Source organism: Balaenoptera physalus, assembly GCF_965194825.1.
Source record: "Balaenoptera physalus genome assembly, chromosome: 8".
Taxonomy (NCBI): domain Eukaryota; kingdom Metazoa; phylum Chordata; class Mammalia; order Artiodactyla; family Balaenopteridae; genus Balaenoptera; species Balaenoptera physalus.
This window is the reverse complement of record NC_138887.1, coordinates 23,069,452-23,077,325: the sequence shown is the minus strand read 5'-3', so window position 1 is coordinate 23,077,325 and position 7,874 is coordinate 23,069,452. Positions and strand designations below refer to the sequence as shown.

The 7,874-nt window shown below is 35.5% G+C and overlaps 1 pseudogene across 1 annotated transcript in view; it reads left to right on the top strand.

The window, feature by feature from the left end:
* LOC309666212 (cullin-1 pseudogene) overlaps nucleotides 1-7,874 on the top strand; it is a 334,922-nt pseudogene that overhangs the window by 279,931 nt on the left and 47,117 nt on the right. The gene's annotated exons all lie outside the window — the stretch shown is intronic.

The following is a 7,874-nucleotide window of genomic DNA, read 5'->3' as shown; positions in this document are numbered from 1 at the left end:
TGAATGGCAAAGTCACAAAGTCAATTAATCCCGGTAACTCCCTTGGACATCCGAGGGTTCACACATTCTTGAAAGATCACCTGATGAGATGTCCTGTCCAAGAATTCACTGTCTACATTTTAAGGAACATCATTTTCTTAATTTCAATCTATAATTGCCTTAATTTTTAAGTGTTTTTTTTTTGTATTATAATTGACATGTAAGAGCAGAATTGTCAGTTCTATAGAAAATGAAGTTCCATGTCCAAACATTTCTCACAAGTTGCCACCGTCTTTGAGTAGATTTAGAACTGAGGAACATAGACTCGATACTATTTTCCATCTCTTATCTCTTTCAGGATGTCTTACTCTGATAATTCTCTCTCTTAGAAGAGTTATAAATTTTCCTTCTGGGTGTTGATAACTTATCTGAAAAAACTATGGTGCATTTTATACCTTCTGTGGGGACTTTTTGCTATTAATCTGTTCAGAAATTATTTCATACACTTCTGTATCACTAGAAATAAATGGTCACGGCAGTGTTTTGTTTTTGTTTTGTTTTTCTGGTTTTTAATCAGGCCATCAGAGCTAGCTCCTTCAGTTTTAAAATACATTTCAATTTTTCCATGTTTCCATTTCTCTCCCATAATCATCTGATTGGTTATTAACTTGGGACCTCTTTTTCTTACAGTTCATAGTACATGTGCCATCACAAATGTTATGGAACTTGCGACACACTTGGCGGACAACTTTAATAATAAAACTCTCACACATTCCCAATACAGAAAAAACTTTTCTTCAGATTGACTGAAGATATTTCTGTTGGCAAATGAATTGCCTTGTTTTCTGAATTTTTCTTTAGGTCTTAATGTTCTTGGTTGGTATGTCCAAAATTATCACTTCCCTGCACTATTCTTTGTCTCCCTTACAGACAGTTGATGATCTTTCATAAAAACACCTTTTGTTGCTGTTATTTTTAGGGCCTTTGTTTCAAACAAATGTAATCAGTCACATTTCCAGTTTCAAACAGTTTAAGTCAAACCAAGTTCCAGGTAGTCAAGCACCATTTACAAGATGTACTATCTTTTATAGGACTCAAAATTTCAATGTTTATCTTTCTATGAATATATTAATAAAGTCCTTAGAAAGGATCAGCTAGATTTTTTTCTGTCCTGATTCTATTTAGATCTTCCTTTTCCTGTCTATGAGCTTTTTTGTATGTTTTTATATTCCATGGCAGTGATTTGTTTACTTCCTAGTATTATGGGGAGTTTCTACTCGCTTAAAAATTGCCTGTTAATTGCAATATATAATAATTATTAACATTTATTAGTACTATGTTTCAAGTGCTCCTAGTTTATAAATCATTTCATTATTTCCTTTAATCTTTTTTACATTCCTTACAGAATTTTATTATGACCTATTTTATGAATGAGGAAACTAAAATCAGATTGGTTCAGGAATTGTCCATCATCAAACCACCAGTGCATAGGGAAATCACGTTTCAAATCTTAGCTTATCTGTGATATTCACTGCCTTGTATGTATGATCTTCTTTAAAATATTGATTTATTTCCTCCATTAAAGCCCCCAAATCATAATTCCATTGGTCTTGTAATTCCTATGACTCTGTCTAAATTTATGAGTAAGAGCATGCAATGCAGTAATTGCTGTAGATATGTCTTTCTGTAACTTTGTTCGGTGCAAATCTTCTGTGTGATGTGAGTGTGATTGCAAGCAAACTTCCCAGGGTAAAGCAATTTGTTGCTCTTGTGGCTGAGAATACTCAAATTGAGTAACATAACTGAACTTACCAGTTAAACATCTCCTGTTTTCCCTATGTAAGATATCAATTCTCTAGTGCTACCACCTCTAGTGCTACCATCCCTGCTTTAAAAAATCCTATATTCAATGTCCATTTTTCAGGTTGCATGCATTCAGAACAACTTTTGCAATGTCTTTTTGAACTCCTTCCCAGTATTAACTCTTATTCATCCAAGGTGCTCTGTACAAATAAAATTCTACAAACTGAGCTCAATATGAAATATTTCTGGCAAAATAAGGACTCCTTACAAGTTTGAGATAAATGTTAAAAATAAGGCAGAACAAATAAAATGAAAAGAAATAAAACAGAAAAGAAAGAGCATTGGAAAGTTTGATTGGGGGTGAGGACTTTATTAGTCTTATCTGGAAAAATTAAATGAGAATTGTGAATCATGTTAAGGAGTGAATCATGCTATCAGATTATAAATTTCATTTTAAAGATATAATATTTAATATAGTATGGTAGTGGCTTAAGAATTGAGGGACAGATAATGGAGTAGCTCTAGAACAAATGTTAGAATCTCAATATAGGATTTAAAATATCACAAATTCATAAGAAAAAGAGGTATTATGTTTAACATTGTGTTGGAAAAATTAACTATTTTGAAAAAAAAAAAGGCCAATTCTCAGTTGGCATTGCATCTAAAATATATTGAAGCAATGAAAAGTTTAAAGGTAACAACTAAAGCTATAAAATATCAATACATACGGATATTTAAGATATGGAAGATGAGAACTTTCTAAGAATGAAATCATAATATGTATGAAGATAAAATACATTTGCCTATTACATAAAAATTTAAACCTTTAATATATCAAACATTAACATTTTCCATTCTATTAAAATGTTTACTTCCTTTTATATCTAAATAATTAATATAAATCAGTAAGCAAAACAGCCAAATTTATGAATAATTATTTTACAGAAGTCATATAATTAAGTAATAGGCACATAAAAATCCAACTCATTATGAATCAGAGAAATGCAAATAAAGTATGTGTCCTATAGTAGTAGCCTATAAATTGACAGCAAGAAAAGTATAGTACTGACTGTTATCACTTCAACCAAAGTTGGCATCACAAGGTGGCAAGGAAGATGGTAAAAAATGAGGTTAAATGCGTTTGCCAAAGAGCAGTGAATGTAGGAGAAAGTAAATACTTCTGGTCCATATAATTTGTGGATCTACCTCTCCACTATTTCTTGGGGTAAAAAAACACAGGCAATTTCAAGAAAATTGAGTCCAACTTAAGACAGAGAGGCCCTGCGTTCAAAACACAGATATCAAACTTTGGAGGGCAGGTGGTGTCTTAGTCTGTTCAGGCTGCTATAACAGTACCGTAGACTGAGTGGCTTATAAACAATAGAAATTTATTTCTCACAGTTCTGGAGGTTGGGAAGTTCAAGATCAAGGTGCCAGCAGATTTTGTGTCTGGTGAGGTCCTGCTTCCTGGTTCACAGGCTACAGTCTTTTCTCTGTGTCCTCACATGGTGGAAGGAACAAGGGATCTTTCTGGGGTCTCTTCTTAAAAGGGCACTAATCCCATTTACGAAGGCTCCACCTTCATAACCTTATCACCTCCCAAAGGCCCCACCTTCAAATACCACCACATTGGGGATTAGATTAATATATGAATTCTGGGGAACACAAATATTCAGTCTATAGCAGGTGGTAACTGTTTACAGATATTATGTATATTATTTGCATATATGTAATATATATTTACATTTAATAGTCTGTATAGATCTAAAAGCAAGATGATCTTTTAAGATTCATTGATGCCTATAAGTGCTCATATTTCATAAATGTATGCAAAGTTTAAAAATTCATAGCTTTGGTCAGAGCTCAGACATACTAAATATCTTTATATATTATTTTAAATGAAAAAATTATGCTTAAACTCATGCATGGTTTTCCCTTTCAATTTTAGTATAAACATGATGCCAGCTGATTAATTTAATTTTTCTTCCATAGCTTCTTTTCACATTTTAGTAGAGCCACAGAAATACTAAATGAATACTATGTATATATTTTTAAATGGAATATTTTTTCCAGGTTGTATTTCTACCAAATCTTTTGTTCCAAGTCATTGACTGCATTTCATAAGAATGAGTCACTTAAAAATGAGATTTCTTGGATTATAAGCATAATGTCCATGTGTTTAGAAAAAGGGAAGAGAGAAATATTTTTCAAAAAAAAAAAACCAGATGAGTAAGTTAGCATAGCCAAAGGGCAGCAACATCTGATGTGGTGACAGTCTTTGCATGTTTCATGTATTAATGCAGTTTCCATAGCAGCCAACATATCACATGATAGTTCAAAATAATTTATGATTGCCAAGAATTCTTAAAGGGAAACATACCCAACTCTGATATAATTTTTAAAATCTACTAAGTGTTTCTGAATCTAGATCCTTGACTCAGGCCCCACAATGAAACTTTAGGGGAACCACAACCTCCAAATTTCTACCTCCCTATCCATAAAATAATGATAAAAATATATGCCATGCCTGCCTCATAGGATAAGTGATTAATAGTTATGAACATGCTTTGGAGAGTGAAATCTGATGAACAAATACGGGACACAGTTAATTTGCAGAATCATAGACTATTATAACTGGTAGAAATGTTAGAGGTCACCTGGTCCCAGCCCCTCACTACACAAATGTAGTAAAGGCACTAAATTTGTCCACAGGGTCACATTAGATGAGCAAGAAGGTCGGTCATTTGTTTCCACATCCAGCGCACTTGGCCTTTACACTTCTCTGTCCCTGTGGTCGGTTACTGCTCTATGGGATCCACCACCCCCTGCCTGCCTGAGTCTCCACACTGGTTAGTATGGTCCAGTCTTCAGAGGACACAGTCTGCACAGATCGAGTCATATAGAACTTCAACATTTATCTTTTTTCACAGCTGAGAATCTTCCTATTAATCCCACACTGAGTCCTTAGAATACTCTTCTTCTAAGTTCTTTCAATTGTTTTAGTGTTTGAGAATGATCTTTGATATAACAGGGATTTTTAATAGAACTTTCAAGATTCTAACTAAATTTCAAGTGACTAGGCATTATGTAAATCCAACAGGGAAGAGACTGTCTCCTGGAAGAGTTATTGTCTGAGTAGTCAGTTGAAATGATGCCGCATCCACAGCCCATTTTCATTGTGTATGGTATATTTTAGTTTGGGGGCAATTTCATGTACAGGTCTAGTTTAATCCTTTTTTAAAGTATTTATTTATTTGGCTGCACCAGGTCTTAGTCGTGGCACGCGGGATCTTCATTGAGGCATGCGGGATCTTTAGTTGCGGCGTGCAGGGTCTAGTTCCCTGACCAGGGATCGAACCCGGGCCGCCTGCATTGCGAACATGGAGTCTTAATTACTGGACCACCACGGAAGTCCCTAGTTTAATCCTTAAATAAACTCTCTTTGAGGAAGGTTAACCCGATTTTGTTGTTGGAAAAACCTGATTTTCAGAGATATTAATTAACCTTTCTATTGTGACAGTAATATTGGAGCGAGGATTTGAACTTAGGTTTTTTGTTTTGCTTTGTTTTTTATCAGATGCTTTCTCTATGACTTAAAACTCAGTAAGTGCTTTTGATCAGGCTTGCCCACTGGCTTGGTGTCATCTGCCTGTGTGCCCTAGAATGAATGAAGCTTGGCACAGCGACCAATTTCTTACACAGGTTCCAAGATTTCCTAAGCCATTCGAACATGCCTTCTTGGTACGTTTCTTCGGACTTAGCTGCTAACCTTGCCTTTTCAACTTGAGCCATCGTCTCTCAACTCTTGGCTGTAACGCTGATTACTGATTATGACCCTCTTGATTTGATCCTACTGCCCCACGAACAGACTTCACATACCCTGTCCGGGCCTGGTAGATAAAAACTGCTAAGGGTGAATTTGTTAACTGTGATTGGCTAGTGCTTGATCAAAAATAAACTGCTAGTGGCAGGGACTTAGCAGCTTGACATCCCTAAACTATAATATATTCTAATGACTTTGTTTACTTTGTAAATCACTTTTTCATTATATGTCTGTATCCACAAACTATCACCATTACCCTTCTCGATCTCTCCATACCCCATTCCCTGCACAATACACCTCTTACTTATAAAGCACTTAAATATTAGAAATAGAAGGCACTTCTAGAGATCATTAACCCTAACCCCACCATTTTACATATTATGATTCTGGATCACAGAAAATGTAAGATCATCCAAATTATTGGTGGCAAAGTCCCTGACAATCAGCTATCAATCTGTCTTCTTTCTAGAATATCAGTTTTTAATTTATTCATTCTCGTTGTTAGCTTCTCCCCTTTCTACAAAGAATACATCAAGGATACCATGTTGAACAAAGTTTATAGATAAATTTTACCTTATCTAGTTATCCTGATGCCATCTTCCTGCCCAGAGTGTAGTCATTGAGAGAAATCATAACAACTCTACCAATTTACAAGACAGGAATAGTTGTTCATATAAGTTTGGCATGTCTTGGAAAATTACCCAAACATTAATAATAAGTCCAAGAATGCTTTGGCAAAGAGTGCAGGATTTAAGTCTGCAGCCAATCAGAATACATTAGCAAAGAACCAGTCATCTGATAGTCAAATTCCGTGGACTTCAAATGGTACTAATTAATGATGCTTCCTGGACTTCATTTTTCATGCTAACAGACAAACAATATATCCCAAGAGGAAGGTAATAATATATCCCAAGGGGGAGGTACCCTTCAACACTCTAAACTTCATGAGTGTTCAATAAATGTGAATGACTGACTAATCCATTGAACATGCAAAGTAGTGGTAAAGGGTGTGGGCCCTGGAGCTTAACTACCTGAATCTTATGTCCCTTTTACTTGTTGTAACTTAGACAAGTTACTTGTTCTCTGATCCTCAGTTTCCTTGTCTTTAAAATGGAGCTAATAATACCTCAAAGGATTATTGCAAGCAATAATGAGATATTTCAGGCAAAGTGCTTAGAAATTCTCTGACACAGAGGGAGCACTTGATAAATGTCAACTATGTTTAAATCATTGAAAATTTTCTTTTTTGTAGACATGAAACAAATGACAGATTCTGTCCTCTTTCAGAAAAAGGAATCCATTCATTTTCAGAAAAAAATGACAGTTTTTACAAGCACAGCCTATGTCTGAGTTCCAGCCATGGCCCAATTGTGTGATGTAGCCAAGTAAGTTAACCTTCCTGTTTCTGTTTCCTCCTATTTAATATAAGTATCATAGTACTTGCTACTTTGTGGCATGTTATGAGGTTTAGGTGAGTTACTACATATGAAATACAAAGTTACCAAGTTGGCCTGTAGTTAGCACGTTGAAAACATTTGCTATTATTCTGGATCTTATGCATAAAGAAGGATACGATCAGAATTACTCCAATCAGCAGACTGACTTGAATGTGAAATAAAAAGTTTTGCCAGCCATTTTCATTATTCTTTGAAACAAAATATTTTATATTCTTATTGTACCCAATAACTATTACTCTATTTGACAGGAAATGGTGTGAGATGAAAACACCTATAAATCACAGTTTTTTTGTTTTTTTAAGAGTCTGCTGTTGGATTACTGTTTCGGCCTTTCAGGATTGAGTCAGATTAGTTGAGTAACACACCACCTTCCACCACCACCCGATTCCCACCCAGGTTCTCTGTGGAGTTGTGAGTTTTAAGTAGAAGAGTTTGCTTAAATTACAGAAGAGCACAAATGTCGAGAGTGTTGCTGTGCCAGCAACATTTCTGCTAGGTGGGATGCATCAGGCCTCCCAGTTCAGGACCCCTTACCACAAAGATTACAATCCTCTGGGCCACAAAAAGGGATAGGAAGCTGTTGCTGTAGTGCAGGCTGAATGCGAATGAGAAAGCAACACAACATCACTCACGAGTCTAGTTTTCCCCTCCCCTTAACGTTTTCTGCCAGGACACCTTGACTTTTTTTTTTTTTCTAATATTTATTTATTTGGCTGCATTGGGTCTTAGTTGCGGCATGCAGGATTCTTAGTTGTGGCGTGTGGACTCTTAGTTGCAGCATGTGGGATCTAGGTCCCTGACCAGGGATCGAA